Source organism: Chlorocebus sabaeus, chromosome 1, assembly GCF_047675955.1.
Source record: "Chlorocebus sabaeus isolate Y175 chromosome 1, mChlSab1.0.hap1, whole genome shotgun sequence".
In the NCBI taxonomy this organism is placed as follows: Eukaryota; Metazoa; Chordata; class Mammalia; order Primates; family Cercopithecidae; genus Chlorocebus; species Chlorocebus sabaeus.
The window spans coordinates 31,650,345-31,677,925 of NC_132904.1; positions in this window are offsets into that span (position 1 = coordinate 31,650,345).

Below are 27,581 nucleotides of genomic sequence, written 5' to 3' on the forward strand. Positions count from 1 at the left end.
TTGAGCCTGGGAGTTCAGGACCAGCCTGGGCAACATGGTGAGACCTCATCTCTACAAAAAATACAAGAAAATTAGCCAGGCGTGGTGGCACATGCCTGTAGTCCCAGCTACCCGGGAGGCTGAGGTGGGCGGATCACTTAAGCCTGGGAGGTCAAAGCTGCAGTGAGCTGTGATCACGCCATCACACACCAGCCTGGGTAATGGAGCGAGACCCTGTCTCAAATAAATAAATAAATAAATAATATCTTTTGACAACTATTACATACACACATTCTTGTTGTAAAAATGCAAATGCAAACAACAGAAAAAAAATATAGCAAAATATAAACATTCCTCTTCATCTACCTTCAAATCCCTTTTTCCTTTCCAGAGAATAACCTTTCTCAAGGGTTTGTGTGAATTCTATATATATGTACATATACACATATATATATATCCAACATTTTTTCTTTTGTAATAAATGTCTTTCCCTTACTATGCCTTAAAGATTCTCTGCAGGTTAATACATAGAAATCTTATAGATTCATTTGTAACTACAACAAACTATTCTGTGGTATGGATTATCATAATTTATTTATCTATTGATAGACATTTAGATTATTTTTATTTATTTATTTTTTTGAGACAGAGTCTCGCTCTGTCGCCCAGGCTGGAGTGCAGTGGCGCGATTTTGACTCACTGCAACCTCCGCCTCCCAGGTTCAAGCGATTCTCCTGCCTCAGCCTCCTGAGGAGCTGGGATTACAGGCATGTCCCACCACACCGAGCTAATTTTTGTAGTTTTACTAGAGACGGGGTTTCACCATGTTGCCCAAGGTGGTCTCGAACTCCTGACCTCAAATGATTTGCCCTCCTTAGCCTCCTAAAGTGCTGGGATTACAGGCGTAAGCCACCGCACCCAGGCTATTCTTATTTTAAACTTTTCTTATTTACTTATTACTTTATTTTTGGGACAGAGATTCGTTCTGTCACCCAGGATAGAGTGCAGTGGCATGATCACAGCTCACTGTAGCCTCGACCTTCCTGGTTCAATAAATCCTTCCACCTCAGCCTCCTCAGTAGCTGGGACCACAGGCATACACCACCACACCCAGCTTATTTTTGTATGTTTTGTAGAGATGGGGTTTCACCATGTTGCCCAGGCTGATCTTGAACTCCTGGGTTCAAGTGATCCTCTCGCCTCAGCCTCCAAAAGTGCTAGAATTACAGGCATAAGTCTCTGTGCCCGGCCTATTTTTAAATTTTCAAAAACAATTAATTTTTAATTGTGATAAAAATACATGTAACATACAATTTACTATCTTAGCCTTTTTTTTTTTTTTTTTTTTTTTTTGACAGTGTCTCATTCTTCTGCCCTGTCTGGAGTGCAGAGGTGCAATCCGGAGTGCAGGGTCACTGCAGTCTTGAATTTCTAGCTTCAAGAGATAATCTCGCCTGAGCCTCCCAAATAGCTGGCACTACAGGCACAAGCAACCACGCCCAGCTAATTTTTGTAATTTTTGTTGGGTAGTGGGGGTCTCCCTATGTTGCCCAGGCTGGTCTTGAATTCTTGGGCTCAAATGATCTTCCCACCTTGGCCTTCCAAAGAGTTGGGATTACAGGCATGAGCCACAGTGCCTGACCCTCATCCTAGCCGTTTTTAAGTGGATTGTTCAATAAATGTTAAACACATTCCCAGTGTTGTGCAACTGATATCTAGAACTCTTTTCATCTTACAAAACTGAAACTCTCTCCATTAAACAATAACTCTCTGTTCTCTCCTCCACTCAAGCCTTGGCAACCACCATTCTGTTTTCTGTTTCTATGAATCTGATTACTCTAGGTGCTTTCTATAAGTGGAATCAGGCAATATTTGTCTTTTTGTGACTGGCTTATTTCACTTAGCATAATGTCCTCAATGTTCGTCAATGTTATAGCATGTGTCAGAATTTCCTTCCCTTTTAAGGCTGAAGAGTATTCCGTTGTATATGTATATCACATTTTGTTTATCCATTCATCTATTGATGGACTCTTAGGTGGCTTCCACCGTTTGACTATGCAAATAATTATGCTAAGACATGGGTGTACAAATATCTCTTTGAGACCTTGCTTTCAATTCTTTTGAGTATATACCAAGAAGTGGGATTGCTAGATCATATATATAATTCTATTTTTAATTTTTTGGGGAACCACCATACTGATTTCCATAGTTGTTGCACCATTTCACAATACCACCAGCAATTTCTCCACATCCTCATCAGCACTTCCTACTTAAAAAAAAAAAAAAAAACTATAGCCATTCCAGTAGGTTTGAGGTGCTATCTCATTATGATTTTGATATGCATTTTTCTAATGATTAGTGAAGTGTATGTTTTCATGTGCTTGCTGGCTATGTGTATATTTTTGGAGAAATACCTATTCAACTCCTTTGCCCATTTCTTTTGTGGGGGAGGGTGTGGGGACAGAGTCTTGCTCTGTCACCCAGGCTGGAGTGCAATGCCCTGATCATGGCACACTGTAGCCTCAACCTTATAGGCACAAGTTATGCTCCTGCCTCAGCCTCCCAAGTAGCTAGGACTACAGGTATGCATCACCATGCCTACCTACCTTTATCCATTTTTAAAATTTTTGTTGTTGTTGTTGAATTGTAGGAGTTCTTTATATATTGTGGATACTAACCCCCTATCAGATTATATTATTTACATATATTTTTTCCATTTCATAGGCTGTCTTTAGTCTTTTGATTATGTCCTTTGATCCACAAAAGTTTACATTTCTGATGTAGTCCAATCTATTCATTTTCATCTATGTTGCCTATGCTTTTGGTGTCATATCCAACAAATCATTGCTAAGTCTAATGTCATGACAGTTTTGTCTTACATTTTCCTTTATAAGTTTTACAGTTTAACTCTTATATTTAGGTCTTTATCCATTTTGAGTTAATTTTGGTATCTGATGTTAGGTAAGGGTCCAACTTCATTCTTTTGGTTGTGGATATTCAGTTTTCCCAAAACCATTTGTTGAAGAGACTGCCCTTTCCCCCACTGAGTGGTCTTGGCACTGTTGCCAAAAATAATTTGACCATATATGTGAAGGTTTTTCTCTGGGCTCTCTATTCTGTTCCATTGGTCTGTTCATCTTTGTGGCAGCACCACACTATTTTGATTACTATAGATTTGTAATGAGTTTGAAATTATAAAGTGTGATCTCCAAGTTCTATGTTCTTTTTCAAGATTATTTTACTATTTGGGGTGCTTAAATATTTCATATAAATTTTAGGGAGAATTTTTTTTTTTTCTTTTTTGAGACGGAGTTTCACTCTTGTCACCCAAGCTGGAGTGCAGTGGTGCAATCTCGGCTCACTGCAAGCTCCGCCTCCCGAGCTCATGGCATTCTCCTGCCTCAGCCTCCTGAGTAGCTGGGATTACAGGCGCCCACCACCATACCTAGCTAATTTTGTGTGTGTGTGTGTGTGTATGTGTGTGTGTGTTTAGTAGAGACAGGGTTTCACCATGTTGGCCAGGCTGGTCTTGAACTCTTGACCTCAGGTGATCCACCCACCTCAGCCTCCCAAAGTGCTGGGATTACAGGTGTAAGCCACCGCGCCCAGCCTGGAAGGATTTTTCTATTTCTGGAAAACAAAAAATTATTGAGGTTTTGTTAGGGATTGCATTAAATCTGTAGATCGCTTCAGGTAGTACTGAAATGTTAACAATATTATCTTCCAATTTACAAACATGAATGTCTTTCCATTTGTCTCTTTAAATTTCTGTCAGCAATGTTTTTAGTTACTATCATACTTCATACCTTATGGAATCGTTCTCCATATCATTAAATATTATTTGAAAATGTTTTGTGATTCATAATAACCCATTGTGTGGATATGTGATAGTTAACCAGTACCACATTTTCCACACTTGTTTCCAGTTTTTCTCATAATAAATAATGCTGTCATAAGTAGATACATCTTTTTACTTATATCTCATCAATTCCCTACAATAAATTAAGGAGTCAAGAGCATAAAAATATTGGTCAATGTTGCCAAATTACTCTAAGCAATGCAGCACCAACTTACAGTCTCACTATGAATATAAGGATGCCATTCTTCCTTCCCACTCAAAACTGCTGAGTGCACAGAGTGCTCATGGCAGAGTTGTCCCTCCCATACTAACATTACACTTTATCTTCTCAAAACTATTTGCCAAATAAAATGGTGATCATTAGCATTCCCTTGTTTTAATTTGATTTTACTTAATAGGCAGAGATTACCAGTTCAAAACTCAAGAGAGTGAGACTTTCATTTATTCATTCACCTTTTCATTCATTCAACTGACACTGAGCACTTGCTCAATGCCAGCACTATATTTGTTTCCAGTATGATACAATTAGGAAATAAGGACAGAGTCTGGGCTGGGCACAGTGGCTCATGCCTGTAATCCCAGCACTTTGGGAGGCTGAGGTGGGCGGATCACTTGAGGTTAAGAGTTTGAGACCAGCCTGGCCAATAAGGTAAAACTCCATCTGTACTAAGAATACAAAAATTAGCCAGGTGTGGTGGTGGGCACCTGTAATTCCAGCTATTTAGGAGGCTGAGGCACAAGAATCACTTGAATCTGGGAGGCAGAGTTTGCAGCGAGCTGAGATCATGCAGCTGCCCTCTAGCTTGGGTGACAGAATGAGACTCTGCCTCAAAAAAAAAAAAAAAAGAAACTCTATCACCGAGTACATACAAAGGCACCCTACAGTGAGTGACAAAGCAAAGCATCTTTTGAGAACACACATGTTTGGGGTGGGGATGGAGGACTTGGGGAAAATTAGTGGAAAATTAATTTTATTACCATAAAAACCTAATAACCATATAGAAGATGTCTTCAGCCAATGCGGTTCCAGCTTTTACCCCTTAGACATGTATAGCTTTGATGGTCTGAAGGTAAGATGGAGGTGGGAAGGAGAAGGAGGTAGAACAGGCTACAGAACATCCAGAGCTAGGAATCTAAGTCACAGGGTTTATCCTAAACATTCATGAACATTTTGTATTCTATGCCTTCATATTTGTTATGAAATTAAGATATTTTAAATCACTCACTATTCAGAAAAATTGAGAGTCCCAGAAGATATCCCCTATTACTTTTCCATGACACCACTGCCTATTTCGAGGGTTATGAGTGTTACGTGGCTGGCCGACTCCTGTTTGAGAAGCGTGAGGCTGATATCAGGCCACCAGAGCTGAAATTCACCTAAGGAACTGGTAAATAATGGTGCCCCTTTTAAGTTCCCAAACAAGTCAACAGTTGGAGCAGGAATTCACTTGGAAAGGAAAGAGAAGCTGAGCATGCTAGCTTAGGTGGGATATGGAAGGGAGGTGACACAGCCTTTCAGGCCAGCCCCATGTGCTTACGTCAGGCTCTCCTGGAATAAAAACCAAATCAAATAAAACAGCTGCTGCCTTCTTTGAAGCCCTGCAGGAAACTGGAAGCAGAGGCTGCCCTGCTTTCCTGAAGAGCAGTGGTGACCATGGAAATGAGCCAGGGAGGGCGGATGGCTGGGGCTGAGGAGAGGTAAACACCGCCAGCAAGGTGGCTCAGCAGTCCCTGGAACCAGAACACAGACATTTCCAGGGGATAGAGGGGAGGGTGGGGGTTGAAGTTCCAGCAATTTCACTGCTGGGCCCTGAGCCAGAGACCCATAGTTTTCCAATGCACTCCCAGCTAAGGGATATAGTGAGCTGGGTGAGGTAAGGCCAAGAGCTGGAGCTGTTCACATCAGTCACTTACTCGCTGTGTGACCTGGGACAAATGACTTAATCTCTCTGATCCTGTTTCCTCATTTATAAAATGGCGATAAACGGTGTAAAACGATTATTGTAGAGACTTAAATAAATAATTTCTGGGAAGTTTTGAGTGCGCTTGCCCTGATATAATAAAAGTATACATAACAATAACATTTTCATCAGAACTGTGGTTCTCAGCCAGGAGTGCTGACTCATGCCTGTAATTCCAGCACTTTGGGAGGCTGAGGTGGGTAGATCACCTGAGGTCAGGAGTTCAAGACTAGCCTGGCCAAAATGGTGAAATCCCGTCTCTACTAAAAATACAAAAATTAGCTGGGAGTGGTGGCGGGTGCCTGTAGTCCCAGCTACTAGGGAGGCTGATGCAGGAGAATTGCTTGAACCTGGGAGGCGGAGGTTGAAGTGAGCCAAGATCGTACCACTGCACTCCAGCCTGGGCGACAGAGTGAAACTCTGTCTCAAAAACAAAACAAAACAATTACATTTTCAAGAAAACTGTGATTCTCAACACAGGTAAAACCTCTCAAGAGGCATTTTAGATTCTGTAGGAGCACCTTTAGATGTCACAATGATTAGAAGTGCTGTTGGCATTTAATGGACAAAATCTAGGGGTGCTGTTCACACCAAAACCTTATCCTGGGTCCTTTACAACTCTTGATATCTCTCCAAACATTCATATCAGTGAGAAACCTGAGCCTAGACCTAGCTTCATTTTTCACATAAATACAAAGTTTCCTCCCAATTTTAGTATACAGCAGCTTTTGTAGAAGCAGATCTTTTAGGTAAAGTGAGGAAAGATTGTCTTTTGTTTGGTTTGTAATTTTACACACAGTTTTTTACCATTTCAGGAAAAAAAATCACTGACAATCACAGCTCTCGTGGTATTCTAGTCATTAGCTCAACACATCTGTAGCAGTCTGCATTTCTAACTGCTACATGCACAATGATTTTAGGTATAGGTGCAAACAAGTGGCTGCCTCATTGTTTCAAAATGTAGTCATGCCTGTGCATTGATGAGTTGAGATATATATTTTATTATAAAATACTTTTATTTCTCTTTTATATTTAAGTTAGGACCATATATTAGTCAAGGTTCTCCAGAAAAACAGAAGCAATAGGGGATATATGAATATACAGATGGAGATTTATTACGGGAATTGTTTCACACAATTATGGGAGCTGAGAAGTCTGATGGTCTGCCATCTGCAGCTGGAAAACCAGGAAAGCCAGTGGTGTAATTCAGTCTGAGCTGGAAGGCCTGAGAAGGGCAGGCTGGGGGTGGAAGGATGGCACAGTGGTATAAGATGGTAACATGGTGTAAGTCCTGGTATGAAGTCTGAGTCTAAAGGCTAGAGAACCAGGAAAACCAGTGCTCAAGGGCAAGAGAAGATAAATGTTCCAACTCAAAGAGAGCGAACGTGCCCTTTCTCCATCTTTTTGTTCTTTATGTCTCAACTGTTTGGGTAATTAATTCCAGAAATATGTTTCTAGCTATCTGGGCATCCTTTAACCCAGTCAAGTGACACATAAAATTAATGGCCAGGAGCAGGGGCTCATGCCTGTAGTCCCAACACTTTGAGAGGCCGAGGCGAGTGGATCACTTAAGCCTAGGAGTTTGAGACCAGACTGGGCAACATGGCAAAATCTTGTCTCTACCAAAAAAATACAGAAATTAGCTGGGTGTGGTGGTGCATGTCTATAGTGCCAGCTACTTGAGTCCTGGAGACGGAGGTTGCAGTGGGCCAAAATTACACCATCATACTTCAGCCTGGGCAACAGAGCTGGACTCTGTCTCGAACAAAATTAAATAAATAGGTAGGGCACTGTGGCTCACGCCTGTAATGCCAGCACTTTGGGAGGCTGAGGTGGGCAGATCACAAGGTCAGGAGTTCGAGACCAGCCTGGCCAATACGATGAAACCCCGTCTCTACTAAAACTACAAAAGTTAGCCGGGTGTGGTGGCATGTACCTGTAAGTCCCAGCTGCTCGGGAGGCTGAGGCAGAAGAATCACTTGAACCTGGGAGGCAGAGGTTGAAGTGAGCAAAGATCACTCTGCTAGTAAATAGTAGAGACTCAGGTCTATCTGACTCCACAGCCCAAGCTTGTGACCTCTGCATTAGATGGAAAACAACAACTTTATTATTTATTTATTTATTTTGAGACAGAGTCTCATTCTGTTGCCCAGGCTGGAGTGCAGTGGTGAGATCTCCGCTCACTGTAACCTTTGCCTCCCGGATTCAAGCCATTCTCCTGCCTCAGCCTCCCAAGTAGCTGGGATTACAGGTGCGTGCCACCACACCTGGCTAAATTTTGTATTTTTAGTAGACACCCAGTTTCACCATGTTGGGTAGGCTGGTCTCAAACTCCTGGTCTCAAGTAATCTGCCCATCTCGGCCTCCCAAAATGCTGGGATTACAGGCATGAGCCACCACACCCAGCTGAGAACACCTTTAATTGTAGAGGAAAATGTTTACTCAGACCTAGAAAAATGTAGTGAAGAGAGTGCAGAAAAAAAAAGATAACTAAAATGGCATTCAGGAAACCCAAGTCTCAGAATTGGTTTTTGCCACTGACTGCTGTGTGACCTTGGATATGGAGAGGCAATGTCATGAAATGATTTAAAAGTATGAGCCTAGAAAACAGATGTCTGAATTCAAAGCCCAGCTCTGTCGCTTACTTGTAAACTTAGGCCAGTTATTGACCATTCTGTGTCTTAGTTTCCTCATTTGTGATACAGGGGTTATAGAAGATTGTCATCCATATTGTCAGCATTTAATCATTATTAGCTATAGTGTTAGTTAGGGTTGGCTAATCCCTTACAGCAAAAAGACCCCATGGCACCTGTCAGGTTATTTAGAATCAGACTCTGAAATGGAGGTTTGCCTTTTATTTTGGAGGGGATGTCTCAGCATAACCCAGGCTCCTTGGACTTCAGAACATGTTATGTAGCAGGACCCTGAATCTTCGTAGGGTTTATCTCCCATCCTCTGGAGGTCTATGTCTTACCAAAGCCCAGTGTACTTGCCCCAGGCAGTTGGATTAACATGATATAATCAATAAAATGGACTAATGTGGGTCGGGCATGGTGGCTCACGTCTATAATCCCAGCACTTTGGGAGGCTGAGGCCGGGAGATCACTTGAGGCCAGGAGTTAGAGAGCAGTCTGGCCAACATAGTGAAACCCCATCTCTACCAAAAATACAAAAATTAGCCGGGTGTGGTGGTGGCACACCTGTAATCCCAGCTACTCCAGCGGCTGAGGCAGGAGAATCACTTGAACTGGGAGGTGGAGGTCGCAGTGAGCCGAGATCACGCCACTGTGCTCCAGCCTGGGCAACAGAGTGAGACTCTGTCTCAAAAAAAAAAAAAAAAAAAAAAAAGGACTGCTGTGATATTCTGAAGGACTGCTGTGATATTCTGAAGAATGCCCACATGGCCTGGGCAAGGCCACTAAATGTATACAAATTTCTTCTAATTCTTCTTTCAGATAAGTTTGGAAAAGAAATTATTCATCAGACCAATGGCTGCATACCATGTATCTGAGGCCATTTAATTTGCTGTAGCAACGATATTATACCATGCACAGCAACTGCAGTTGAGACTACTACTTGTTTGAATTTGCTTTAGTCTACTTTTATCCTCCAGGACCCATGTGGCTTTTGAAGAGGTGAAACTGAAAAATTAAGTGAAGATATGGTCAGCATTGTTTTGGAAGTGCTGGCTAGTGCAATAAAACAGAAAAAGGAAACAAAAGGTATATAGATTCAGAAGGAAAAAATAAAACTCTGCAGATGACATGATCATCTATATAGAAAATCTCAAAGCTGGGGCTTCATGAGGGAGAGGGAGTAGAGTCACGGCCTTCCTCACTAGTATAGCTCTTATGCCTAGGCCAAGGAAACAAAATGATGTTTATTGGGGAGTATTCACCAGATCAATCCTGTGGAGGAGGAAAGAAAGAATTAGGCAGAGGAAAAAGCAGAACTGTGATGCAGTCACAAAAACTCAAGAGAAACTCTGTAGTTGAAACGATCCCTTGGCAAATTATCCCAAATTGGGGCAAGGCAACTAGCATTAATACTTGCATTGGCCGCTGCACCCATTGAATGTGAACTGGCTGACTCTGGAAAGACTTTGGGTTAAGTATGTCTCTTCAGCTAAGGGCAATTGCTAAAGAGGAACTCAGCTTAGTCTGTCATGCCAAAACTCTCAGTAGCTGAGGAAATGAGCAGTTCGGTCCTAAAAAGGGGAAATCTGAGCAGTACATCCCAAAATACAGTGGCTTAAGTCTCTCTCAACAATCCAAAAATAGATGGGTTCAAGAGAAAGTAGAACAGTGGTTACTGGGGGCCGGTGGGAGGGATGAGTGGGGAGGTGTTTAATAGGTATAGAGTTTTGGCCAGGTGAGGTGGCTCACGCCTGTAATCCCAGCACTTTGGGAGGCTGAGGCAGGCAGATCATGAAGTCAGGAATTCGAGACCAGCCTGACCAACATGATGAAACCCCGTCTCTACTAAAAATACAAAAATTAGCTGGGTGTGGTGGCACAGCATGCGCCTATAATCCCAGCTACTCAGAAGGCTGAGGCAGGAGAATCGCTTGAACCTGGGGGACAGAGGTTGCAGTGAACTGAGATTGCACCACTGCACTCCAGTTGGGGCAACAGAGTGAGACTCTGTCTCAAAACAAAACAAAACAAAACAAAACAATACAATACAATAGGTATAGAGTTTCAAGTGTCCATTTTGCAAGATGAAAGACTTCAGGCAATGGATGGTGGGGATGGTTGCAATGTACTTAACATCCCTGAACAGTACACTTAAAAATGGTTAAGGTGGTAAATTTCATGTTATGTGTATTTTACCAAAATTGAAAATTGGGGGAGAAAAAAAGTAAGCGGTCCAAGTTGTCAGTGTAGTTCGTCTCAGGACAATCAGGAACCCTGATTCCATCTCATGGCTCTGCTATTTTCTAAATCAGTTCTTCTCAAACTTTAATATGAATGTGAATCACATGAGTATCTTGTTAAACTGCAGACTCTGATTCAGTATGTCTGGAGTGAGGCCTATGATTCCACCTTTCTAACAAGTCCTTAGGTGATGCTGATGCTACTCACACGTGGAGCACACTTAGAATAGCGAGATGCTAGGGTATCGTGTTTTGTCCGAATCTTCCAAGTTGTGTTGCTATCAAGCCTGATTTCTTATTCAAGAGAATGGGGGGAAACATATGAAGAACAAGAAACTTCCTTTAAAAAATGTTTTGTTAAATTTTTCTTGAGACAGGGTCTCGCTCTGTTGCCCAGGCTGGAATGTAGTGGTTCCATCTCAGTTCACTGCAACCTCCGCCTCCCAGGTCAAGAGATTCTTGTGCCTCAGCCTCCCACGTACCTGGGACTACAGGCATGCACCACCATGCCTGGCTAACTTCTGTATTTTTTTGGTAGAGATGGGGTTTCACCACATTGGCCAGGCTGGTCTTGAACTCCTGACCTCATGATCTGCTCACCTCAGCCTCCCAAAGTGTTGGGATTACAGGCGTGAGCCACCACACCCAGCCAACAACTTCCTTTTAAACAGGCGACTTGGAATCTGCACAAATCACCTGTGTCTCCATTCCATTGGTGAGAATTTAGTCATGGCCACACCAAGCTATAAATCTATCACTGTAGGAGAAGAGAAAACAGATTCTGGAGGACAACTAATAGGATATTACTCTAGGTCTCAGTTTCTTCATCTGTTAAGTCAGGGCCTTTATAGCTCTAATATTCTGGGGTTTTGTGATACCAAATGTCCTGAACTGTATCAACCCAGACTCTGCGCTTACTTATTGTTGCTGTCTTGTAATGTGACAGGAAGAAAATATTATTTTGAGACAAATATTTTTAGGCTGTGCAGTGGTGTTTACAACTAATTGATCCCAACTAGTTACAGATTTCTTTGTTTCTATTTCCACTGCTTCCACTTGACTAGCCTTAAAATAAATAAATTTTTTCATTTGTTTTGTTTTTTTGAGATGGAGTCTCATTCTTGTTGCCCAGGCTGGAATGCAGTGACGTGATTTGGCTCACTGCAACCTCCACCTCCCGGGTTCAATCGATTCTCCTGCCTTGGCCTCCCAAGTAGCTGGGATTACAGGTGTCCGCCACTATGCCCAGCTAATTTTTGTATTTTTAGTAGAAATGAGGTTTCACCATATTGGCCAGGCTGGTGTTGAACTCCTGACCTCAGGTGACTCACCTGCCTCGGCCTCCCAAAGTGCTGGGATTACAGGCATGAGCCACCGTGCCCGGCCTAAATAAATAAATTTAAAAACCAATATTTAAAAAGTTTTGTGGATTACTTACTTTCTTCTAATGGATGTAGATTATTAGATGAATGGAATTTCAGGTGTGAATATACAAAATTGAAGAAACCAAGAGAGAGCTACACTACTCTGCAGAAGAAAAAGGAGTGATTTATGAGTTTGGAGAGAAGATCCCTGGGGCTAGAAACCTGATTGTAACCAGGCAGGCCTAAACAACCTGCCTGAAAAAAGGGTTATAAGGGAGAGAGGGCAGCTGGTGTCTGGAGATGAACTTACGGGAAGAACAAAACTGTTTAACGGAGACTTTCATTAAATTTTACTGTGTGTTATATGATGTAACTCTCCAATCCACCTTCTTTACAAAATCTTCCCTCTAGTGCCTTATAGAATGAACTTTCTTTTAATAAATAAAGAGAAGCACTGAGTCCTACCCTAAGGGTAGCACCAGGGAGGAACAAAGGCTGTCACTGGGTTATATAATAGAGTGGGTACATTCATTTATCTTCAACACTTGCATTAAACGTAAAAAAAAAAAAAAAAAAAGGAAACAAAACAAGCACACATACAACAAAAACCAGGCAGGTTCACTGTTCTGCAAAAGGCTTCCTGGAGCGTGTCTCTGCTGTGATGACTGTATAAGGGCCTCAGCTTCGTCAGCCATGACCCAAAGAACACTTACACAATGATATTCAAGCTTCCTTCAAAGTTTGTGGTTCTGTGACTCAAAATCAGATGTAAACAAGATTGAAGCACAATGAAATCAACCATAATTGATCAGTTTGATGGTACCAGAAAGGTGTAAATAAGCAGTGAGGAATTGCGACAATGTCAGTTAAAAAAAAAAAAAAAAAGAAAAGAAAAAGAAAAAGAACTAAGATATATGGAGAATTAAAGACAAAGTGCTTTTCTTGGTATGTAAATGTATATATACATCGATTCCTTACTTTGTGCCTTGAGTTATAATTTTGCTTTTAAAACAAACCTCTTTTTTTTTTCTTTCTTTTTTTTGGAGATGGGGTTTCTCTTTTTGCCCAGGCTGGAGCGCAATGGCGTAATCTTGGCTCACTGCAACCTCTGCCTCCCGGGTTCAAGTGATTCTCCTGCCTCAGCCTTTCGAGTAGCTGGGATTAAGGTGCACACCACCATGCATGGCTAATTTTGTATTTTTAGTAGCACGGGGTTTCGCCATGTTGGTCAGGCTGGTCTTGAACCCCTGACCTCAGGTGATCCACCTGCTTCAGTCTTCCAAAGTGCTGGGATTACAGGTGTGAGCCACCGCACCTGGCCCAAACCTCATTTTTTTTAAGTGTGTTTTTTTTTCTGCTATTGTAACAGGAAGCATTTTAGGACATGATTAGATATGCAGAATAGGTGACAAATGAACATGTTATAAAATTTAAAAGGCGCTAAAGGCTACACAGTGAAATGTCTCCCTCCACAACCCTTTCCCCAAACCCCTCAGTTTCCTGGAGGTAGGCATCCATTTCTCAGGTATCTTTTATTAAATAAAATTTATGGGAGGTCATTGTTTTAGACTGAGCTCTTGCACCAGGCCCCAACAGACCAAACCAAAATGGAGTCATTCATGCTAAGTGCTGCATAATCAAGCTGAAACTTTAAGGAAGCAAGGAAATCCCCAAACAGGCCAGTTTTTCCTAAAAACAGGATATTCACAACAACCAATTAGAAAGGGCCCAGTCAAAACAAGTTGACATGATAAGGACATGATTTAATCCTTACAGTGAAAGTACCTTGATGTAAACTTAACCCATCTACTTTTAAAAATTTTTGTTTCCTTGCTTCTGCTCAAGCTACCTTACAAAAACCAATTCTTCTGCATTACCAACAGAGCTCCCTCTATCTTGGACAGAATGATGCCCAATTCATGAATCACTGCTAAAAGCTAATTAAACCTTTAGATTTGTTGAAATTTTCATTTCTAAAACATTTTTTGAAGAAGTATTCTCTGGATATATAAGTTAAACAGAATGTTATAATGAGATCCTTTCTGTCTTAGTTTCAGTTACAGCCTCAAAAGTTAGGAGAAAAATAGTAGATATCATAAACACCCACATTCCAAAGAGAGTGGCTACCTCCCAAATAGGATTTACAAATACGAGAATAAAAAACTAGCCTTATGAACCTTAGACCAATCTTGAGGGTATAAGAGGCTTCACATTAAAGTGGCCATAAGAAGGGGAATTTTCTTTGGAGTGTGTTATCTCTGTGTGTTTTCCTCACGTTCACGAGGGCCAAGTGTTTTCCCTCATCTTAAACCAAAAAGAGGCCAGGCACAGTGGCTTATGCCTGTAATCCCAGTGCTTTGGGAGGCCGAGCAGGTGGATCATCTGAGGTCAGGAGATCGAGACCAGCCTGGGCAACATGATGAAACCCTATCTCTACTAAAAATACAAAAATTAGCCGGATGTGGTGGCAGACGCCTGTAATCCCAGCTACTTGGAAGGCTGAGGCAGGAGACTCACTTGAACCTGGGAGGTGGAGGTTGCAGTGAGCTGAGATTGCACCACTGTGCCCCAGACTGGGCAACAGAGCATGACTCCATCTCAAAAACAAAACAAAACAAAACAAAACAAAACAAAAGAAGTCTTCAAAAACACCACTTCTGACTGGGTATGGTGGTTCAGACCTGTAATCCCACCACTTTGGAGACTGAAGTGGGTGGACTGTTTGAGCCCAGGAGTTTAAGACCAGCCTGGACAAGATGGGAAAATTCTGCCTTTGGAAAAAAAAAATTAGCTGGGCATGGTGGCCAATGCCTGTAGTCCCAGCTACTCAGAAGGCTGAAGTGGAAGTATTGCTCCAGCTTGAGTGACAGAGCAAAACCGAATCTGTCTCTAAACAACAAAAACAAACAAGCAAACAAACAAACAAACAAACAAAAACCCAAACTCAAACCAAAAATACCACTTCCAGGGCTGGGATGGCATCCCCCAGAGTTTGAGGCACATCTGGGAAATCTAAGGTGATACATGGTTTGAGGCATGAAGAGGCAGGGAATGGAGAGAAGTGAGTCTTCTCTGGGGGTGGTCTGCATTAACATGAGAGTCAAGTAAACTCATGGGCAAAAACCAACCTGAAATTGACTTTAAAACAACTTTGCCCAATTGGATTGGCAAAGGACATGGGATTCCAAAAGAATGTGTGTTTGTGGTGAACCGTCAGGCATCCAAGTGCTGAGGGATGGAGGTGCAAGTAGGCTGCCGGAGAAAAGCATCAACCACATCACAGGAATTGCAACTGGAAGTTTCCAATGGGAGGTGTCTTTGAGAAAACTGTAGAAGAGAGAAAGAATAAGAACCAGAATCTGCTACTCCTAGAAGGCCCCAACAAGAATTACCTGGTCACCAGTTGAGTAAAGCCTTTCCCGTCCTTTACTTCTTCCTCTTCTTTTCAACCCTGGGGCATCCGAGTTGCTTAGGGAAGCAGGAGAGGAGCAATAGAAGCCCAAAGCCAAGAAACTGAGCTGTAAAAAGCCTCCCGGGCTGCCCTTCTTCCTCATGCTTAAAGCAAAGCTGAGCTGGAGGAAGCAATGAGCTCTCATTCATACAGGGGCTTGGTGTTTCCATTATTTCACTGGACTGGCCAGTTTAATTACAGCACTGAAACTATTATTGGAAATAAAAGTGCTAGGGGACTTCATATTATCTGAGTGATCAAAAAAGTTGTGAGGCATCCACACAAAATTTCCTTCATGGTTTAAAGAGGCAGTAAAAGTAAAGAATAATGTTGCTTTATTCATATCCCTAATTTTGAGTGTGACCCATTGCTATGGTCACATGTTGCTATGAATATTTGTCCCCTCCAAGCTCATGTAGAAATTTAATCCATTTAATCCCAATATGGCAGTATTGAGAGGTGGACCTTTTTTTTTTTTTTTTTTTTTTTTTTTCCCCTAAAATGGAGTCTCCCTCTGTCGCCCAGGCTGGAGTGCAGTGGCACAGTCCCAGCTCACTGCAACCTCTGCCTCCCGGGTTCAAGCAATTTTCCTGCCTCAGCCTCCCAAGTAGCTGGGACTACAGGCACGTGTCACCACGCTCGGCTAATTTTTGTATTTTTAGTAAGGATGGGGTTTCACCATATTGGCCAGGCTGGTCTTGAACTGCTGACCTCAGGATCCACCCTCAGCCTCCCAAAGTGTTGGAATTACAGGTGTGAGCCACCGCGCCCTGCTGAGAGGTGGACCTTTAAGAGGTGATTGGGCCATGGAGTTCTCTGCCTTCATGAATGGATTAATCCATTCATGGATTAATACAGTCATGAGTTAATGGATTAATGAGTTACGGGAGTAGCTTTATAAGAAAAGGAAGAGAGACCTGAGCTAGCACTCTCAGCCTCCTCTGCAGAGCGCCCCCAGCAAGAAGACCCTCACCAGATTCAGCCCTTCGACCTTGGCCTTCTCAGCCTCCAAGCAGTAAGAAATAAATTTTGTTTCTTTATAAATTACCCAGTTTCAGGTACTCTGTTAAAAGCAACAGAAAACAGACTAAGATATCTATTTAAGAACACTGTTCTGGAATATATGTCTGCTATACATAGTGTTTTACACATTCCTTTTTTAATCATAAGATAGCTGGATGGCTGTCCCACATGAGCATATATAAATTTACTGCATTCTTGTAAACAGCTGCATGGTAGGCCATTTTAAGAATGTACAATGGTTTACATTGTACATTAACTCTTCCTTTTTAGCATATTAGTAAGTCTTGATCTGTACAAATAAATGTATTAGAAAGCTTAAAACAAACATTTGAATGCTTCCACTATACTTAGACACATTTTCTAAGTTTCACATAAAATTTTATGTGAAAAATATTTCCATTTTAGAGGAATTTTGTAAAAAAAAGAAAAAAGACTCTCATTGCTAAGTTTCAAAGTAATCCATAACACACTTAATTATCTACTGCATGATTGTCATTTGTGATTGAAAGCTGAAACTAAAAGCAATCAATTTTAAGCAAAACAGGCCAGCGCAGTGGCTCATGTCTGTAATCCCAGCACTTTGGGAGGTTGAGGCAGGTGAATTGCCTGAGCTCAGGAGTTACAGACCAGCCTAGGCAACATGGCAAAACCCCATCTCTGAAAAACATACAAAAATTGGCCGGACATGGTGGCAGGCCCCTGTGGTCCTAGGTACTGAGGAGACTGAGGCAAGAGAATCACCGGAACCTAGGAGGTGGAGGTTGCAGTGAGCGGAGGGTGCAGTGAGCCGAGATCGTGCCACTACACTCCAGCCTGGGTGACAGAGTGAGGCTCTGTCTCAAAAAAAATTAAGCAAAGCAATTAAACTAAATTCATTCTGGAACTCTGCCTGGCCACATGAAAATATATTTCACTTGTTCCAAATAATAATATTTTAATACTATCTAGCAGTTACTTTTTTAATTTTTTAATTTTTATTTTTTGAGACCAAGTTTCACTCTTGTTGCTCAAGCTGGAGTGCAATGGCGCAATCTTGGCTCACCGCCATCTCCGCCTCCCAGGTTCAAGTGATTCTCCTGCCTCAGCCTCCCGAGTAGCTGAGATTACAGGCATGCACCACCATGCCCGGCTAATTTTTTTGTATTTTTAGTAGAGACGGGGTTTCTCCATGTTGGTCAGGCTGGTCTCGAACTCCAGACCTCAGGTGATCCACCTGCCTCGGCCTCCCAAAGTGCTGGGATTACAGGCGTGAGACACCGCGCCCAGTCCTAACAGTTACTTATTTTTAAATTCACTTTTTGATCCTGGATGTGGTGGTTCACACCTGTAACCCCAGTACTTTGGGAGGCCGAGGCAGGAGGATCACTTAGCTCGAGAGTTTGAGACCAGCCTAGTCAACATAGTGAGACCTTGTCTCTACAAAAAATCTCAAAATTAGCTGGGCGTGGTAGTGTGCTTCTGTAGTCCCAGCTACTCAGGAGGCTGAAGCAGGAGGATGGCTTCAGCCTAGACAGTTGAGGCTGCAGTGAACCCTGATTGTGCCACTGCACCCCAACCTGGGCATCAGAACAAGATGCTGTCTCAAAACATTTTTTTAAAAATAAAATTCCCTTTTTGGTTCTTTCTCTTCTGGTCCCAGGAGCTTCTAGAGCCACAGGTTATGATGTAGACATGGCCAAGTCCAAGAGCCACACCACACACAACCAGTCCCAAAAATAGTACAGAAATGACATCAAGAAACCCTGATAAAAAAAGATATAAACCTCTTAATGGGGTAGATCCTGAGTTCCTGAAAAACATGTGCTTTGCCAAAAAGCACAACAAGAAGGGCCTGAACAAGAAGCAGGCCAACACTACCAAGGCCATGTGTCTGTATGCCAAGTCTATCACAGTCCTCAAAAAGGCCAAGGAGGTTAAGTCCCAAATCCCAAAGTGCATCATCCAGAAGCTCAATTGACTTGCCTACGTTGCCTACCCCAAGCTCGGAAGTGTGCTCCTGCCTACATTGCCAAGGGTCTTACCTTTGCCCACCCAAAACCAAGGCCAAGTGTCAAATCAAGGCCCTGCAGCCCCAGCTTTGGCTGCAGCTCCAGCTGCATTTCCCGCTCTAGCTCAGGCCCCTATGAAGACTCCAGAGAGGAGGCCTCTGTCTGCCAGTGTGAGGACAGAAGGACTGGTGTGACCTGCTGGGCTGCCATCTGCATGGGGCTGGTGTCCTTTTGTGCTATTTGTACAAATGAACCTAAGGCAGGAAAAAAAATCACTTTTTATCTAACAAACACTTTTGTGCTTATGATGCGTCAGACACTGTTCCAAGGTCATTACTAATGTTAACTCATTTAATCCTCATAACAACCCAAGGAAGTTGAGTACTGTCATTATCCCCAACTTATGAAGCAGCAGGTGAAGAAATTGAGGCCTTGAGAGTTAAGTAGGCCAAGTTAAGTAACTTGGCCAAGTTCACCTAGCTAGAAAGTGACAGAGCAAGGGTTTGAACACAGAAAGTCTGGCTTCAAAGTTCATGATCATACTCGCTGTACCATATTGTCCCCTTATAGGCTGTATATATATAAATATATATTTATCACTTCAAGGAAATATATATCACTGCAAGGATGAAGACTTATGGAATGTTTTCTTAAAGCAGAACTAGTCATCAAAGCCATAGTCTTCAACACCATCATTATTAACAACAAAATATGATGATGTGTGCACAGTATACAGCAGACACCATTGTGGCATTGTTGATAAGAGAAATACAAGAAGCCCTGCTCCTAATTTTCCTACTGGGCCAAAGGAAATTGCCAGAGGCAGCATTCTATGGTGTTACCAGATCAGTTCCAAAAAAAAAAAAAAAAAAAAAAACAGCTGAATAATTAAATCCAGGGGAAAACTAAGAGAAAAACCAAGATACAAATTCAACCAGCTTGGAACTGAAGGAGTGCCAATATGTGAGATGGTTAGAAACAGGTTAAAGGAAAGAGATCTTGAATCCTTACCTGGGTGAGAGTTTAGGTGATGGCCACAGATTGTTACCAGTGGTCGCTGGAGCGGGTGTGGAGAGAAGAGTTAAAAGAACCCTGTGGAGAGAGTGCCATGCTTGCCCATCTAATACGTGAGAAATCCAAGGCTTGTACATGCTACTTCTGAATCCAGGTAGTACTCTTTTAGTAGCACACACTAGAAATGTATAGACATGATTGACTGATCTTGATAAACTTTCAATAAGAGGGGTCAAAAACAGGAAACTCCAATGCCTACAGAGGCCAGGTGGTGGCTGTAAATGCGTGTGGCAGGTCTGGGTACCTGAGTGCAGAGTACCAACCTCCTTTTTTTTTTTTGAGACGGAGTCTTGCTTTGTCGCCCAGGCTGGAGTGCAGTGGCACGGTCTCTACTGACTGCAAGCTCCGCCTCCCGGGTTCACGCCATTCTCCTGCCTCAGCCTCCCGAGTAGCTGGGACTACAGGTGCCCACCATCACACCCGGCTAATTTTTGGTATTTCTAGTAGAGACGGGGTTTCACCATGTTAGCCAGGATGTCTTGATCTCCTGACATTGTGATCCGCCTGCCTCGGCCTGCCAAAGTGCTGGGATTACAGGCTTGAGCCACTGCACCCAGCCCCAGCCTCCTTCTGACACCATTCAACAGCAGCCTGGGATTTTATTGTTTAACTATTTCATGCCACAATCATTGTGTATGCAGTAAGCAGCCACTCTAGGGAAAGGGGTACTAGCTAAAAAGACACATTCTTGAAGAAAAGATAAATAAACATACCGATTCTATTATTTGCAGATTCTAAGGGGATGTCAGGCGCATGAGGGTGGATGAGTCTCCCACAAAGGATATGTGCATGATAATGACAGAGAAAGCTGGATTACAGGTTCTTCTTAATGCTCTGTACCCTCAGTGTTTAAACAGTGTCCATACTTATTTTCAGAGATAGAAAGGAAGGTGGATGTTAAGGAAACTAGGTCAGACCATAACCAGTCTTGGGTGAGATGGGGTGGGGGAGGAACCCCAGGAAATAGAGCTGGTGGTGACAGCTGTGAGGAGTGGAAGAATGAGTGCTGAATCCTTTGGGAACCGGCTGAAAGCAAGAAAGAGACGCTGAGGGAGGTTAGAATAGAGGAACAGAGCTGGGAGTTCTTAACAGCTTTCCCCATGGGGTTCTGGGATGGTACCCTATGGTAACATTTTAAAGCAACTAAATTGGAGAAATGATGAAATTGTACCTGATTGAATAAAAGTAGTTATATAAAAGTCACAATATTGTAGCTGGTATAAACGTTTAGGTCATTTAGTTTAATTTGCCCAAATTGACTCTCCACAGCCAGCCACATTTTGCAAAAAATCATCTTCCACTTTTGAGGGTACATTTGCAACCAAGTAAGAAATTGCAACTAGAATAGCTCAACTATTATTTTCTCTACTTAAGAGGCAGTTAGTCCTAAATTTATTTTCTTCCTCTGCTACATATCTAAAATTTTTCCTTTCATCTTAATCATGCCCACAATAGGCGTCTAAAAATAAAGCAATAAAAAGTCTTAGGGAGAAAAAGAAAGAAGCTTATAAAAATTGTTAGTTTATAAATAAACAAACTTGAGACTAGTAACAGGAAAAGGTTTAGAATTTTATATTTCAATACTTTAAACCTATTTTACAGGATTTTGTTTATTTGTTTCACCAATTCTACTATAAACTCTAGGAAAATAAGAAAATATGCCCACCAAAGTTATTTTACTTCATACCCCACCATTTGGAAACAAAAGTTTTGTTATTTTTAAAGGCAGCCAAGAAAGAACTTTAGACAGTGAATGATGTCAGAATCAGTTCTTTTATTTTGGAAACATATTGATTTAATCTAGCATATATCTAACAAATTCAAAGAAATGATAGTGACATAATACCAGGCTAAAAATTTCTAGTAGGAAAGAAAATCTTTGTATTTTTCATCAGCCAAAAAAATATAGTGGGCCTCTAAGTAATGACTAATAACATATAAGTAGATTTACCTAATAAGTCCTCAGCTTCTGAATTATCTAGAAAGTTTTACACAAATTTCTTAGGTCGTGGGAGCCCAACGCCGGAGGATCACTGGGGTCAGGACATCATGACCAGCCTGGCCAACATGGTGAAATCCTGTCTCTACAAAAAATACAAAAATTAGTCGGGCATGGTGGTAGACGCCAAGGCTGGGGGATCACTGGAGGTCAGGACATCATGACCAGCCTGGCCAACATGGTGAAATCCTGTCTCTACAAAAAATACAAAAATTAGTCGGGCATGGTGGTAGACGCCTGTAATCCCAGCTACTCAGGAGGCTGAGGCAGGAGAATCGCTTGAACCCGGGAGGTGGAGGTTGCAGTGAGCTAAGATCAAACCACTGCACTCCAGCGCCAGAGTGAGACTCTATCTCAAAAAAAAAAATTCCTTAGGTCACTCCAAAGCACAGTAAGGTTTATTAAGTAATTCTAGTTTTCTAAACAGAAGTCAAATATATTGTAATGTGTTACCAAATTATGTAATATATATGGAGCTGGCTTAAAGAAAAATGTTTCTGGCCGGGTGCAGTGGCTCACGCCTATAATCCCAACACTTTAGGAGGCTGAGACCGGTGGATCACTTAAGGTCAGGAGTTCAAGACCACCCTGGCCAACATGGTGAAACCCTGTCTCTACTAAAATTACAAAAATTAGCTGGGTGTGATGGCACATGACTGTAATCCCAGCTACAGGGGAGGCTGAGGCAGGAGAATCACTTGAACGGGGGAAGTGGAGGTTGGAGTGAGTCGAGATTGCGCTGCTGCACTCCAGCCTGGGCAACAGAGCGAGACTTTGTCTAAAAAAAAAAACATAAAATAAAATAATGCTTCTGTTGAAAGGGTCCACATAATGTTGGTTATCAAAAACCCCTCTAACTATGATTAAAAATAAAATTTAGAAGATGGCTGTGAAAATAGGTAATTTGGTAATTTCCTTTTGAAATTAATTTAAACAATATGTTTTTAGATACTTAGCAAATGATTTATTACAAATAGATTGTGTTCAAAATAAGCACATTGTATTAAAATATAAATATTCCTCAAAGAACATTTTTTTCTTGGATAAATTTAAAAGATTCCAGAATGTGGCAGGTGGGTGGTACATGTAGTCTTACAGCCTAAGCAAAGCAAACTTAGGAACAGATTTTAAAAAATAGATTAAGTGTTTTCTAAGCTACTGCTTGCCTACACTAGCCAGCTGAAGGCTTTAAATAATTTAATCCCTACAACAACTGCCAGCTCCAACTGGAAGCCTTAAACAAGGACTGGATTCACCGAGGACTCCAACAGGTGCAGTCTATTAGTGATTCCCTAAATCTCCTACTGTTCTATGTTTGCACATGTGTAGGACCCTATATTCTTAAATTCAGCAGAGCACTAATCAAATTCATCCAAGTGATTTTGCTTTGTCCCATCTTCCATTATCATATTATTTAAGGCATTCCTCTATTTTTCTCTGGAGGAATACTTAGCACAATGTGTAGCATATGAGGTTGTTTTCAACGTTCCTTTTCTAAGCAAGAGCCCTCTTATTACAGTTTTAGTTTTGGAAAGCAAATTAACTAATAAATTACTTTCTTCCTGTTAATACTGCTTTTTCTATCAACTAACATTCATATGTTAGCACTTATAGAGAACTACTGGAGTTGCTTGGAAGATTTTTTTTTTCCTTTTACACATTTGTAAGATACATAAAAATGTACTTGTTACTGATGTATTCAAATGTATTTAGAGAGAAAATTCACACATATTTAACATTTACATAATTAAACCAAGGTAAGTTTTCCTATTAAATTAAATTGGAAAACCAAACAAGAAAAGACCACTCTCATGTCCTTAGAAGTAAACATATGATGATATTATAATAAGGCCTTTGGTAGACAAGCAGTCAAAAGAAGTTTAAAAGTCAATAGCTGCCCGGGTACGGTGGGTCATGCCTGTAATCTTAGCACTTTGGGAGGCCAAGGCGGGCAGATCACTTGAGGCCAGGAGTTTGAGACCAGCCTGGGCAACGTGGCGAAATCCCATCTCTACTAAACACAAAAATTAGCTGGGCGTGGTGGTGCGCACCAGTAATCCCAGCCACTTGGGGAGCTGAGGCAGGAGAATCTCTTGCACCTAGGAGGCGGAGGCTGCAATGAGCCCAGATCATGCCACTGCACTCCAGTCTGGGCAACAGAGTGAGACTCCATCTCAAAAACAAAACAAAACAAAACAAACAAACAAACAAAAACAACAGCTGCCTGGAAGTCCACATTCAAGCTGGCCCCTTAACTTATATCATATACAAAAATTAACTTAAAAATGGATTAAAGACCTAACATAAGTTCTAAAAGTATAAAACTCCTAGAAGAAAATGGGAAAATCTTCAGGACACTGGATTTGGAACGATTTCTTAGATATGACACCAAAAGCACAAGCATCAAAAGGAAAAATCTAACTTGGTGCAGTGGCTCACATGTGTAATCCCAACACTTTGGGAGGCTGAGTTGGTAGGATCGCTTGAGGTTGGGACCTTGAGACCAGCCTGGGCAACATAGTGAGATTACAACTCCACCAAGAAAAAAAAAAAGCACAAATAGACAAATAGTACTATATCAAACTTAAAAACTCCTGTGCATCAAAGGATACAATTAACAGAATGGAAAAAAGCCTACAAAAAGGGAGAAAATGTTAAATCATATATCAAAGAAGTTAATATCCAGAATATATTAAAAAAAAAAACCTCCTACCACTCAACAACAAAACACAATTTAAAAATGGACAAAAAGCTTGAATAGACATTTCTCAAAAAAAAAAATACAAATAAGCCGGGCATGGTGGGTTATGCCTGTAATCCCAGCACCTTGGGAGGCCAAGGCGGGTGGATCCCCTGAGGTCAGGAGATCGAGCCCATCCTGGCCAACATGGTGAAACCTTGTCTCTACTAAAAATACAAAAATTAGCCGAGGGTGGTGACGGGTGCCTGTAATCGTAGCTACTCAGGAGGCTGAGGCAGGAGAATCGCTTGAACTCGGGAAGCGGAGGTTACAGTGAGCTGAGATCGTGCCACTGCACTCTAGCCTGGGTGACAGAGAAAGACTCCGTCTCAAAAAAAAAAAAGTGTATATATATATATGTATATGTGTATATATATGTATATATATATTTAAAAAGTATATACACACACACACACACAAAAATGCCCAAGAAGCATATGAAAAGATGTTCAACATTGCTAATCATTGGGAAATGCAAATCAAAACCACATTGAGGCATCACCTCACACACAATAGGATGACTGCTATCTAAAGAACAGAAAATAACAAGTGTTGGTAAGGATTTGAAAGAATTGGGATTCTTTGTACTGTTGGTGGGAATGTAAAATTGTGCAGCCATTATGAGAAATAGTATTAAGATTCCTCACAAAATTAAAAATAGACTTGTCATATGATCCAGCAGTCTCACTTCTGGATATACATCCAAAATAACTGAAAGCAGAGTCTTTATTTATTTATTTATTTATTTTAGAGACAAGCTCTCACTCCATTGCCCAGGCTGGAGTGCAGTGGAGAAATCATGGCTCACTACAGCCTTGACCTCCCCAGGATCAGCTCCTGAGTTTGTAGAGACAGGGTTTTGCCATGTTTCCCAGGTTGGTCTCAAACTCCTGGGCTCAGGTCATCCACCCGCCTCAGCCTCCTAAAGTGCTGAGATTACAGGAGTGAGCCACTATGCCTCATCCCTGAAAGCAGTCTTGAAGGGATATTTGCACACCCATATTCCTTCTGGTATTGTTCACAGTAGCCAAGAGGTAGAAGTAACACAAGTGTCCATTGACAGATGAATGGAAAAAGAAAATGTGATACACACATAGAATGGAATATCTCTGAAGGGTCACACATTGTAATATGGAAGAAAAAAAAAAGATGAGGAACTAGTTCTAGGATCAACTAAAAATCCTGTCACGTGCTACAACATGGATGAACCTCAAAGATATAATGCTAAGTGAATTATGCCTAATAGTAATTCCCTAAGTCTGCTACTGATCTGCTTGTGCATGTGTCAAACACTATATTCTTAAATTCAACAGGACACTAATTAAATTAATCCAAGTGCCTCTTGCTTTGTCCCATCTTCCATGGTCATGTTACTTAAGACGCTCACTTTATGATTCCACTCATATGAAGTATCTAAAGCAGTCGAAACCACAGAAATAAAAAGTAGAAGTCTCCTTTCATCTAGAAAAGTTGCCCTTTAATCTAGAAGAGTTGCCTTTTTTTTGTTTGTTTGTCTTCCATAACTGACACTTTTTTAAAGAGGCAGGACAATCGTTTTGCCAAATGCTGATCAGTCCTGGTATCTCCGATGGTTTCCTCATGACTATATCTAGATACGATATTTTGACAGTATACTACATTGTTGATTTGTGTCCTTTTCATATCAGGGAGTGTTTTGTAAGGGGTTAACTCAGGAGGCTTGGATTGTTCAAACATCCCCAAGAAAGGACTGGACCTTGACCTGCTGCTGGAAGGTAACCTCTGAACCATTATCCTACCTGATAAGAGTGTTTCTATATGCCTTAGGCCCTGGGCCAAATTATATGTTTGATCGGTTAGTTTGCGCTAACCATCTGACTTATGGTGAACACCTGTTTTCTATGCCTGGGGTCCTGGACCATGCTGTATCAGTTTGACCTCTTGCAGTCTGGAGACTGAATAGCTAAAGTCAGCCACATGGACAACACATGCTTATGTGATTGACCACCATGAAAATCCTGGAGACCAAGGCTTGGGTCTGCTTCTTTGGACAGCAGTCTTCACACCTGTTGTCACACACAGTTGCTGAGAGAATTAAGTAGAGTCTGTGTGGCCCCACTGGGAGAGGACAACTGGAAGCTTGCCCCTGATTTCTCCTATACTTGACCTCATGCACCTTTTCATTTTGCTGATTTAAATCTGTGCCCTTTCTTTGGAAGATACTGTAGCCATGAGCAGAACAGGTTTTTTGAGTTTTGTGAGTACTTCTAGTGAATCATCAAACCTGAGGTTGATCTTAGGGATCCCCAACACAAGGGGCATAACCTGTCAGTTTGCTTCATTAACTTTGTTCAGGCCGGGCGCGGTGGCTCATGCCTGTAATCCCAGCGCTTTGGGAGGTTGAGGTGGATGGATCACTTGAGGCCAGGAGTTCTAGACCAGCCTGGCCAACATGGCAAAACCCTGTCTCTACCAAAAATACAAAGATTAGCCAGGCATGGTGGCACACGCCTGTGATCCCAGCTACTTGGGCAACTGAGGCAGAAGAATGGCTTGAACTGAGGAGGCAGAGGTTGCAGTGAGTAGATCATGCCACTGCACTCCAGCCTGAGCAATAGAGTGAGACTCTGTCTCAAAAACAACAACAACGAAAGCCAAAAAAACAAACTTTGTACATTTAGCTAAGGTCCTCCTGGATTTCTCTGACATAAAGATGTTTTTCCTTTATAATTAAGAAATATCCTGTGGAGTGACACTTGGAAACTGTATGAGTATCCTGTTCCCCAACAGTATTTCACATAATGGTTTTAGTATATATTGGTAATCATTGTATGGATCAATGATTACTTTGGAGGCTATAAAAAGGTGGTCTTCTATGGTTTCAGTTGAAAATCGGTTTTTGTTTTTGTTTTTGTTTTGAGACGGAGTCTTGGTCTGTTGCCAGGCTGGAGTGCAGTGGCGCGATCTCTGTTCACTGCAATCTCCGCCTCCCGCGTTCAAGCCATTCTCCTACCTCAGCCTCCTGAATAGCTGGCACACACAGGCGTGTGCCACTATGCCCAGCTAGTTCTTGTAGTTTTAGTAGAGACGGGGTTTCACCATGTTGGCCAGGATGGCCTCGATCTCTTGACCCTGTGATCCGCCTGCCTCGGCCTCCCAAAGTGCTGGGATTACAGGTGTGAGCCACTGCACCTGGCCTAAAAGTCCTTTATGCAAGTGTTGGAGACGTGTCTTGAACGTGACAGTTGCGACTCAGCGTTGGGGCAGAGACCTCCCTGTGAGTCCACA